We start from the raw sequence: 12,812 nt of genomic DNA on the forward strand, positions 1-12,812 counted from the left end.
TTTCGAAAGTCCTGTTCAAATGTACTGCCTTTGTGAATTTTTGCCATTTTAAAGAATTGCTATTTAATAAATAATTTTATTATAAAACCAAACTACAGTGTCATTCCCTGGTTTCCAGAGAACAGACATTCCCGGATGTGCTGGATATGCTGCCAGGCTGATGCTGCCTTTCACCTCCCTGCGGCTATATTCTGTAGTTCAGGGAAAAGATTGTTTTTTGGACCTAAAAATGCAAGTATATGCTTGTTCTCTTCATATAGGTAGAAGATAGCCCTTTGTCTCTTGCATGTGTATATGTGCAACTTCAGTAACTTGATGATCCTGTAACTGTTTACACAACCTGCTCCATGCATGCATCTGGCCAGCTGTGGTTTATACACAGACATGTTTGATTTTGTGCACAGTGTCTGAAGATATCAAATTAGGATGCAAAGATCCACCAACCTTTTCATTTTTCTGTTGGATTAAAGGTTTGCCCTGCTGTAATTGGTGCGGATTTCTCCTCCCCTCTTTGCTGCACAGTGTTATGTTCCACTCATCCATATCTCCTGTGTTTCTGCCCTAAAGAAGGCAGAATTTCAACAGGAAAACAAAAAAAAAAAAAAAAAAAGAAAAAAGGGGGATTCTATTGTGCTCTCTATAATTTAAAAAACACCCTGTGGGATGAATTGTGCAATTTTAATATTCATTATCTCAAATGTAGACAATAGAGTAGACTATCGTAGGAAAGACTGATTAGTAGATCACTGAATATAATTTTTTCAACTTGGCATATTATTTGGTGATAAGTGAGTAAAATAGTTTCATGAGACCTGAATCTTTGGTATTCTAAAATGCAATGTAGTGGCTGTGTGGGAACCATCCTTCAGTAAACACATACATGGGTGCTCACGAGCCATGCGCGGACAAAACTGACTTGCTTTGTAAGTCTTAGGCCTTACTGGTTAGAAGCTAAGACCAAGAGATTTCTGTAGCTCTCTCCAGCTCTAAATGAATGACTGGTTCAGAAGGGAGAGAGGAAGGCGAGCATGCAATCAGTCCATAAAGTGAATGGTAATGTTTTAATTACAATTCTATTGTTATTCTTCGTATTTGTCTGTTTGGGGTTGTGTACTTTGCATATTCATTCCTTTCATTCTCACAAAGGTTTTGTTGTCGGGTTTTTTGTTTGGCAGAAGTTTGACTCCAGAAAGAGGCCAAACTTTTCATTAACAGGCTATGAGGGAAAGAAAGAAGAAAGGGCTGTTTTCCCTGTATCCAAAGATTTCTGCAGGGTAAGGATACAAGGATAATTTTGAGGAAGTAGAGATACAAAGATTTTTTTATTTTTTTTTTTAGGCAAAAAGCGAGTGCAAATCAAATTGTGTGTGGCAGCAAGATTTGGGAGTATAATGAAATTTTGCAAAGCAAAAAACTCCTCTAACCATCACCCAATGCAACCAAAATGAACTGATAATTTTTGTAAAGCTAAGTACTTGCAAGTTCCCTTTTTCAAGTGAACCTTTTCATTCTGTTAAAAACTTCAGCACTACATACTGGGTTAATTCCTTTCCCATATAATACATGTATTCACAGTATTTTTTCTTTGTGTATATATATATATATATATTTTAAGCAAATAATGTGTAAGTCATAGCAGACTTCCAGCTCCTGAGAAAGAGAGAAGATGCTTTTGCTTCACACAACCTTTGCATCTAAGGAAGTAAGTTGATCTCCTTGTAGAAACACTATCACAACTACAACCTTCTTGACTAGTTCTTTATGTCCTCCTGTCAAGCATTATTCTTATTACATGGGCACTTCTCAAGCTTTTGTGTCAGTATGGATTAGTCTCATAAGAGCATGCAGAGACAGTGTGCAAAGCTGCAATGCCTTCCATCTCTATGGCTGCTTTGTGTGGAAATGAGATTCCACTTCTTGTTCTGAGGTCAGGACAGTGTTAGAAGTCTTTCTTCAAGCCTAAACCAACCTCAGATATTCTGGGGAGATACACCTGTGCTGCAGCAGACTGGGGTAGTGCATGAGCATAGACCAGGCCTTGGAGAATGGGCTTAAGGTTGATTTGAGGAACTTTTTCTTTCATTGTAAAGTTAAAAACCATAACAGTAAATTCAAGCATCAGAGCTCCGATGCCTTCTCAGAATCATAGTGTTCTGTACACCTATTACACACATACTACCAGTGAGTGGGGGGAGTCGGCTGCAAACTCCACTCATGTAAGCTGTCTCCAGCTGTCACTAGATATACTGAAAAGCAAGTCACCATCACAGGTATTTCCTGCTGCCATCGGAAAATGTATAGTCACTAAAAGGGTTGCCAAGGATAAGAAAAGAACAGGCTGCAACAGCCAATATTTAATCAGTGAATCCTGAGATTTTTCAGGGTAATTTCCATATTTATACACACTATATTTTAATATGACTGTGCTTGCCCATCTACTTTTTTCCTAGCCTATGCTGTCTCTGGGTCTGAGAACTTTGTCTTTCCATTGTGTTCTGTCTCACAGGCATGGTATAATGACAAACCAATTCCCTCGCTTCCTAGTTAATGAATAGTCTCTATTTTTTTTTTTCAGGCAGGAGTGTTAAAGAAAGCCTAGCTTTCAGCTATTAAAAATATTCAGTGATATTTATGACAGATTTTCCACTTCTTCTTTCCTGCTGCACATAATCTTCAAGATCATTAAAGGGAAATTCTGAGATTTTCCATGCTCAGTGCTAATGTAGCACTTGTTTCATAATGAAGATTGAAATGGTGAGGTTTTGCGCTGCACATGATTAATGCTAAAGTCCACATCCTTATCTGATAGAAAACACCAAGAGCTCCACTGAAGTAAATGAAGTTAAGATAATTTGCATCGGTTGAGGAGGTGGCCTTATATCTGGTTGACATTATCATGCCTGCTACAGTATAGACACCAGCTGGGGTGCTGTTGTTTCATTCCTGTGTAGGGTAGGAAGGGCCTCAGTGGGGGAGAATGAAAGTGGAGAACAGCCATTGCTAGCACAAGCTACGAATGAGCTGCTTGAAGTACAAGAAGATTGAAATAAAAAGGAAAACTCACCATAACGTAGTGAGAAGCAACTGAAAGGACGTGAACTTAGTGAGGTTGCTCCGCTTCATGTTACTCTGGAGGGATTAGGGCTCAGAACAGTTCCTTCAGTCCATGTCTGTGATCGGGGGTGGGAAACTTCTCCCATGCCCTGGTGTTATCAGGTCAAACTAAACTGCTTAGGGGCTGTACCTCAAAGACATGGAAGCTCTAACTACTACTGTGCAAAATGCCCTGTTTCTCAGGTGGAGCTGGCAGGAACCAGTTCTTCAGCAGCTGCGGACGGCTATTTGCATTTGGATGGAAACCAAGTGGTTGCTTTTCTTCTCCCTGACTTTGAATACAACTCTCTCTCCTTCTTTAAGCTGCCCTACTTCTTAAACACTGATGCTGCTTGCAGTGCTGTAGCTACCCGATTCTGCCCTTTTGTTTCAGAACACTTGTGCCATAATATTCTCCACCAAAGGAGTCTTGCTAGAGGCACTGTCTCTCTCCTTCAGCCCCAAGAAGAATGCATCTTGCCTCTGTGGCACAGTGGAAACTTCTGGGATTGTCATTCTGTCCGGCATGACTGAAATAGCTGTAAAGTATGGTATGCATTTTTAGTACAATAGGTTACAACTATGGTTACAAATATGTTCCTTGAGCTGAAGGAGGGGAGCAAAAGAAATAACATTTTTGCTGTACAGCGAAAGAAATAATATTTTTACTCAACATATTTTTTCCCCAAAATAAATCTTTGCAGTAGTTTTTCATTAGTAATCTTCAGTAAAATAAAACCTTATAAATACTTGATCCAGCTGCAGTTAAAATAAAAACAGAATTTCTATTGAATTGAATTAGGTCAGCACAGGGCTCCAAGTGAAGGTCAATATAATTTTTAGTTCCTTCTCGCTGCTTCTTGCCTGATCCAGCAGCTACACTTCAGAAAGCTGGCCAGCTGTGAGATGGAGATTCAAGAAGGATGGGTATGCCTCAGAATCCATTCCTCCAGCTGTCTCAGGCTGTTCTGGTGAGCCAGAGGTTTGTGCTCCTCAGCCCAGTAATAGGGAACTAGAAATGTGTGCTGAAATAGAAGCCAGAGTTCAGGGTGAGGACACAGAAGAACAAAGTCCATTGGTAAGGGAGAATTATAATAAATGGCATGAACAAAGCACAATCATTTCAAATTCGTGCCAAATGTGAGTTGTGATTGTCACTTTTCTTGGGAATATGGCCTTGCTACCAGAAACAAAAAGAGAAGCTGGCGATCTTTTTGGAATTAAAGGTTTAGGGTACGACATAGGGAATTAGACATGGGCCTCCTGTTAGCAAGAATGTTGACCCTCGTGTATAGTTCTGAAAATAAACCCTGTCTCCAACTCAGTTAGGATTTTTTCTTCCACTGAAGAACAGGCGTAAATGTCATTGAGGAGGAGAGTAGATCTCATGATTGGAAACTTTTGATGTAATTTTCAAATGCAGTTGTAAAACTGAGTAGGTGTCCGCACCCAAAATATTTACAAATCAGACTGTGTGGGTGCCCTAGTTTTTATGGCGTCAATAAAATATTGCTTAGTATTTCCTCATAAATTTTTAGGCCTCAGTAATTATTATTAAAAAGACGGAAACTGGGGAACTATAGCAGAGTTGAAAGTATAATTCATAAGCCCGACTTTTTTACCATGGACTTACAGTAAAAGGACTGTTTGGTAACATTCAGGCCCCTTCAAAAGTCTTTATCATAAGCATGTGCTTTTGGCAAGTAGCTCCACTGAAGTCTGGGCAAGTGATGATGACATTTGGAAGTCAGCAGGACCATGAGATTGTAAAACACTGTGCAGAACACCAAACTGGGTCTCACAACATCAAGTCCCAGTGCAGCACGGGGAGTGATTTGGATTATCTCAGACTCAGTTTCCTTCTGTGTAAGAAGTGATTGTCTCCTTTGTGAAGTTCTTTGACATCCGCAGAAGAGAAGTACTGTAAAAAGACTTGCTTGCTATTATGTATATCTTTGAAACAAAGCTTAATGCTTCAGTGCTTTGCTGGGTTAGGGTGAATGTGCTTAGCACTTTGTGTGATCAAGCTGTAGATTACATAGGCAGTGGTTTGTAATAAGAGCCTTATCAGTAACAAAACCCCTTCTGTCATTATCAGACAAGCAACAATCGTATTTTAAAATGGTTGCCAAATGTGTTTATTTGAAGATGATTGTTTCTAGCATGGCTCAAACCATTGTGTGGCAAGGGTTCGATTGCTTCCCACTAAAGCCAACATTTATAGCTTGGAAAACTCTGTTAGATAAATGTCACTTTCTGCCATAATTTGTGGAATCAATACAAACTGAGTCAAAGAATCACAAACAGTAATGTGAAAATAAAATGATCTGTGTTATGGTTTTTAAGTAAATGATGATAAACTAATAAATGCCATTAGTTGCTGCCATTACTTTGTTGAATTTAGCTGATGTTACTGTGTTGACTTTAAAAGCTATCAGCTTAACTATATAAATCCATTTGACATGTCTTTATTCAGATAAAACTTTAATACTGCAAGTGTAGCAAATTAGATGCAAATGCTCTTTTTATTTTAAGTATATTTAAAGCTGCCTTTTCAATGCAAATTTTACAGGAAATCTCAACAAGCTAGGACAGACATCTTAGCTGTCAGCGTGCAGCACTTTCATTTTGGTCTCAGGCATGGGAGCTGCGTTTTGTCCCTGCAGACTGAGATAATTAAAACTACAGAGAGATAGTTTTAAATATACATGATACACAGTTGCTTAAACTGTGGGATAATGCATAAATGCAGCCCTCAACATTTTTGTAGCACAACATTGACCAGATAACATAGCAGAGTGGATTGTAGAGAAAAATAAATATTTTTGTGTAAACAGTTTATTACATTTTTTTTCCTTTTCACCTAAATCATTGTGGAGACACAGAAACACCAATTCAAAACCTGGGCTATGAGTGCCCTCGTTAAAAAGATACTGATACCATTAACTTTTTTCTTTTTAGTTATGCTTTAACTTCTTTGGTTTTGAGCAGTCCATAACCTCCTTGGAATACATATCTATTTCAGCTTTCATTTGCTGAACCCCCTGAATGAGTTTATCCAAACAATGTGAATTTACTCAGATCTTTTTAAAATCCCACATCTCTTGTGGTTGATAAAGCTGACTTTAGCTAAGAAGAGTTGGATCAGGGTGGTTTAAATTTCACAGTGAAAATGATAAGGGCTTTACTAGAAATAATAAGCACATTCAAATGCTGTCATGGGCAAACAGTTGAATGTGCAGTAAGAAATTTGGCAAGGCTAGTCTTTTTCACTGTTGATTTAATGAAGTAATGGGTAGTAAAATAGAAAAAAAGGGAGACTTGCATTCAGAGGTAAACTTATGTTAATTCCGTATCAGTAGTTTTATAAAGCTTTATTCATTAAAAAAGCAGCATTAATGCTCGAAGAATTTTTAAAATGTCACGCTGTTCAAAAACAACAAAAACCCCAAATCAACCCACCAGCTAGGGAAGAAGACGAGTCTATTTTGGCAGCCCTACAGACTGGCTGAGTGATACTTTCTAACTGTCATGCACCGAGTGGTAGTTTGTTGAGCCTGAGGATAACTTGTGTTTCAGGAAAAGAGATAGAACCCACACCAATTTAAGCTCCAGGGCAAACAATAATGGTCCACAGTTTCAAATCGTTTTGAACATTTGCTTGTCCATTTTAACACCTTTCTCATTCAAATTGGGCGGGGAACCTGCACAGCCCCCCTCGCAAAGGCAGGCATGCCTGGAGCTGCTACGTGTGCAGGATCAAAAGGTGCCAACCCATGGATCCAGATGTGCTCTGGATACTGCCACTGAGAGGGGCAGCACGGCGAGGAGCAGAAGGCGAGGTTATATTTTGAGGCAGTCAAAACGTTCAGACGTTTTACAGCCGTCATTAACGGCGTTGTTGTACGGCAAGGACCTGGCATCCCGAATTAGTGAGGTCTGATTAGTGAGGCATCAGGAAAAAAAATAAATCTACTGTGCATGGCACTTTCAGGAAGGGGTGAGAGAGAAGAAAAGGGAAGAAACATCACTGTGTTGCCAAAGGGCTGAGGTTAAGAATCCCTCTGTGCAATTTAACAGTTTTTAATTCCTACATTTTAATGCCTCGCAGGCCATTGTGTCAGTCTACTTTAGCTCGTTCAAGGAGCCATCTCACTGCTGCCAAGTGGATTAGCTCTCCGAGGGACTGCCGGCTCCCTCCCGCTCAGGGACCGCATCCATCACCCCTCATGCGCACACCCGCTGCGGCCCCCCCCAGCCTGGCACTGGCTCCACCCCACATCTGGGCTTCCGAATCTCAGCACCGGCAGTCCCTAAGTGGGATAAGCTTTGTTTTTCACAGGTGCCCTATGATCTTTCTTTTATTTCTCTTTTCTTCCCTCTCCCCCCCCCCCCTTCTTTTTTCCTCAAGGAAGGTGGTAAAAACCTGATGGAAGGCTTCCTGCCATCAGCGCAGGGGAGACGCGGTCATTAGCAGACAGGGAGAGATCAATATTCCTGCCCAACCTTTCTGGTTGCCGTTCCAGTCAGTAATTATATAGCTGTTATAAATCCATGAATAGCGCATATAAGGAAAAACTAATCTCTTCACAACAGCTTATTTCCGTAGTTAATGACCAGAGAACTACAACTGACTTTGTCACTGACAACTTCTTTGTGTTTGGTAAACAGATTTTGTGGGAATAAAATGATTCTAAGATAAAAAAACACACTTGTGAGCTAAAATCCCCCATCCACCATCACACACATATTTCCTGCATTGGGCTCATTACTGGACAAGTATGTCCTTTAAGACCCAGAAATTAATGAGGCATTTTACTATACTAATACAGTTTAGATTTTAACACTGGAGTTAGCATCTATAATTGTACAATTACAGGTTCGTTTAGATTTTTTTAAAGATAACTAATCACAGGTGACTAGAACTGGGTGAAGAGGCAGAATTTATGTTTCTCCTGCTGCAAGAGTACTAAATCATGCAGGAATTGAAATTGTTTTCCTTATGACAGATAGCTCAGGCAAGATTAGTCAGTCGCTGTTTCAGTTATAATGCTTTTTTTATTACGCATACTTTATGTGGGACTATTATATTTGTAACCTATATTTCTGCATACAGCAAATTAACTATTGTGTAATGCAAGGACCAAGAAAGAATATCATTAGTTCTTGCTATCCCGCAGTTTTGAGCAGCTGGTGAAACATATACCAATCATCCAACAGCTAGCTTCATGTTAACATGTATAACAAAGCCTGAACGATTCCTGTTTGACAGAACTTTACTGTGTAGTAATAAATAAGGCTGAATTATTGATGGTGATAACTGCTAATATTATTATGACCTCAATTAAGTGGGTTTTTCAGACACATTAGCAACAAAAGGTCTTCTCTCTGCTCATTGCTGGGGTTTTTGAGTTCCACTTTACATTAAAATCGAATTGATCAAACCTATCTGCCATTTCGCTGTGAGTGGATAACCATAATGGGTAATCTATCAGCATGGTGCTCCCCTTAAAGCTATTAACACCTTTTGTTGTTTTACTCAAGTTTCTAAACGTGCTGAGAGGTTCAAAAAGGCAAACCCTACAATCTGTTAGGATTGCACATAGCTGTGACTTGTGGCGCTCTTTTAATCACCATACTTTTTTAACTCCTTGCTTAAATACTGATATTTCTGACACTAAGTAAGTCTTTATTTACTTATGAAGCTGTGAGACAGCTAAATTAAAGCTGATTAGCAAGATGGCAGCTCTGCAGCTTGCAGCTGAGGTGAGTTTAGCTGCAGCATGGCATCTCCCCACAGCTTGCTGCTTGACTCTTAGTCACTGGGGCTGAGATCACTCAGCAGCAAGGCAAATAAAGAGAGCTTAGAGTTTTTTGCCCTTTGGCAAATTGGCAAATTGTGTTAGTTACATGGATATGTGTGTACAGCGCTGGAGCAGTTTGTTTGTTTGTGAGAGAGCTTTTTAAAAAAGGCAGAGGGAGATAATTTCTAGGGACAGGCTGTGTAGTGTGTGCGCTTGGGGAGTTGTGGGATTACACTCATTAAAAAGTGAAGAGCTAATGAAATAATCAGAGAAGACTGAATAAACTGGAGAATACAAATATGAATCAGCAGTCTCGGGAAGGTTGTCTCTCACTTGAGTCTCTGTCGAAGATTTCTGCTGTTTTGGAACCATTCCTTGGGCTTGAGCATCTGGATTTTGGAGATTGAATGGCAAAATGGCTGAATGGCAAAAAATAGAGGGAATTCCTTCTTTACACTCTTGCATCAAGCCTAGGACAGGAGCCCTGTTTGTAAAATGCTGATGTTGTAGCCAAGTGAAAGTAGGTAGTGCCTCTGCTCAACAGCACAAAACCCTAGTAATATTCTTGGCGTCAATCTCAGCAGAAAAACCTGGACATGATAAGCAGGGAAGTCCTTTATTCCCTCACATGTTCCTTCTTCTTTTTTTTTTTTTTCTTTTTGGGGGGTGGGGTGAGTGTGGCTTCTTGGTTTTTGTTTTGTTTTAACCCTCTCTGTTCAGTTGCACTGAGACTAGCATTGGCGCGCGTCCTACTAATGGATGACGAGAAGCCCAGCTGGATCCTTGCCCCCTCCATGGCTTGCATTGTGGGAGGGAGCTGCTGTCGCACAGGCCAGGGCCTCCTGTTCCACTGTGGGTTCAGGAGAAGTGGGAGCACCTTGGTGGAACCCTTTATGCAGGGTCTGCCTGGCATATGTAGGGTTGGTGAGAAAGCACAGTTCATTTTCTGTAATGGGAAAGGAGGACAGTCTCTGCCCAGCAACCAAAATGAAGCCTTAAGTCCATGCAAGCCTGTTGCCTGTGTCATTTCATGCAAGAGTTCATTCATAATTATTCTTACATCAAATTCTTTTAACTGCGGAGTGCCACAAGTCAAGACAGGGATCCTGGTTCATTGCTGGCACAAGGAAAGTCAGTGTCATCAATTTAAACCAGGTTACGCCTTTTGTGACGTTAATGCCAGCAGTAGTTTGGGCCCTTTTGCTTCTACTTATATAGTGAGTCAAAAGCAGGGTGAAATGAAGAAATATTCATGTTGGCTTCAAAACCAGATTGAAGATAAATTACTGTTAAGCTCCAGTTCTGCCTAGCTGTTGATACATGTAATATAGCAAATTAATTAAAAGCTTATACTCACAATATATAGGGATTTCAATTGTTTTAAAGTGGTGGTTAGTCTTTCAGCAACTAGAGGATACACACGACTGAGTTATCCTAGTAGATCAGTGCTTCCAGAAGTGTATGTTTAGTTTACCACACTTCCAGTTTCTTCCTGTCAATCACCTTTCACGCATTTCTATCTTGTGCTGAACAAACCAGGACTGTCCTTTGCCCATTTCATGACTGTCTTGCAAAGCAGGGTACGAAGTAGGTTGATGACAGCTCATTCATCTCACTGCTTTGGAAAGGGATTCTCCTACCGGACACCATGCAGAGAAGCATTTTCTGAAGCCCACCCATCTATTATTAGTCCCCCTTCAGGAGTGGTTGTGTTTCCTAAGGCACTTCTTGGAGGGGTAAATGGGCATCACCAAACAGAAGCTTTCTTAATGGTATATAGTGATGTTGACTTTACTGATGCTTCAGCTGCTATTGTCTTTATATAGGCTGTCGCTTGTATGTCAGCTGGAAACAAAAATCAATAAACAATGAGAATGGGAGTAAAGGGAAAACAAAGGAACAAAATGATGAACAAGAATTTGGTATCTCCCCTCACTTACTTTATTCAGGTAGTGTGTGTGTTTTACCATTTCACAGGATCTACAGATAATTCCCACCGCCTCTCGCTCACATGAATTGAACTCTTTCCATTCTGTGGAGAATGACACAGTGGTCATGGTAGCAACTACTCCAACTGTCACCAATTTACCTCCAGAAAGCTGAGGCAACTTGCTCAAGGTGAGTCAGAATCTGGGTAACTATACTGGGAAACTACCAGGTCCTCGTTCCCCAACTGCCAGTACCCAGGCTGCGTACATCTCTCTCTTGTGGGTGTGTGGCAGACACATTTAGACGGCCAACAATTTTAAAGATAGACACATGTCAGTATTTAAACCCCAACACAGGTGTTTAACAAGCTCTTAATGGTGCCTGATCAAGTTCCTGGAGCTGATGCTTCTGCCTCTGTCCCTCTAGGCGTGCAGGCACCCTCCCGTTGCGCCCTGGGGCTCCCTGCAGCAGCAGCGTCAGTGGCAAGGCCTCGGCAGCGCGCACTCGCGACTCGTTCACCCGGAGGGATTGAGGATGGGAGCAGGGGCTAGGCGGGGAGCGGCGTGTGAACGGCTGACGGTGCCCAAAGCGCAGTCCTGAAGTACAAACTAGGGAGAGGCCATTAATGAAAGCACCGAGCCGGCCACATCTGTGATTGAATACTTGGTCTTTTAGTCCCTACTGCTGTGTTTACTGCTCCTTAATGCGGCATTGTTTACCCGCAATTAAACTCTTTGCCGATAATTGAACTCCCAGACGCTGAATTGGTCACACAGACCCAGCTGCCACCGCTCAGGCAGATGCGCTGGCCCAGGCAGCGCTCTCCCGAGGCAGCAGCGCCCTGTGCCCCGCTCCCGGGGCTGCTTCCGGTGCTCCTCCTGCTCCCATCCCGTCCTCCGGCGCGGCGCGGAGCTGTGGCGTGGGAAGCTTTGGTTCTCGTCAGCCTAAATTTCACACCGGAGATAACAAACGCCTGAAACCCAGGCGCTGCTTGAAGGAGATAAACGCATTTTCCCCCATTAATTAAAACGTATCTGTAAATGTAAACGGAGATGGTGGCTGGAATAAGTTTTGAGCTGGTGACAAATGTCGACAGGAAAAGGCCTGAGATAAGACAAGGTCAGATCTGTATGTGCTGATAGGTGCCTTCACCCTGCAGAGATCCAGAGAGATGGAGTGTGGGGCTTTGCGGTCAGTGTTGGCAGTTGACACCAGATAGTTCAAGTCACCCACAACAGGGGAAATGGAGAGGCCTGTTGGGAGAGATCATAGTTTATGTATGTCTCACAGTGAAGCTGGGTGCTTTAAGCAGTTACGAATACTTGGTATTACCCCAAACTTATATTTTGATTCTTTTTGCCTAAAAAGAAAGTATTTCAATCTACATGCTGTGCATATTGCTGTGTCCAATGTATCTGTTCCAAACTTGACAACTGATGTGATGTCCATCTATAGAATGAGCCTAGACTTCTTTAAAAACTTCCTTTGTCCTTGTCGCTCAGCTCTTTGCTAGTCATGTCAGGGACACTGTAGGCAATTATTTGAAGTATTCAACCTATTCTGTGAAGTATGTAATTACTCCTGGTACATAGTGTGGGTGTGTTTTATGTTAAACACAAGAAAGCTAATGAAAGATGGGAAGAAAACAGTGGCAGTGTGATTCCATTCTTCACTAGACATCAATACATTTACACTAGGAACTATGGGAGGTGCCTAGACCTGAATCAGTCAACACTGCAGTTGCATTGTAGCCTTTTCTTTCTCTTCTCGTCATCAAAGCATGTGGTACGTTAGCAAGATGCAGGCTTACTAACTGGATTGCTGTTGGGAGGTTCTGCATGGGAACAATTTTAAAGAAATATACATGTCAGGATTTAAAACCCAACACAGGTGTTTAAATTCACCTGTGAAAATCAGTGAAATCAAATAATTTGAATGTGTTTAGGAAGTAAACACAAGAGTCATAAAATGACAGAAAATTCAAGT

Source organism: Strigops habroptila, chromosome Z (genome assembly GCF_004027225.2).
Source record: "Strigops habroptila isolate Jane chromosome Z, bStrHab1.2.pri, whole genome shotgun sequence".
Taxonomy (NCBI): Eukaryota; Metazoa; Chordata; class Aves; order Psittaciformes; family Psittacidae; genus Strigops; species Strigops habroptila.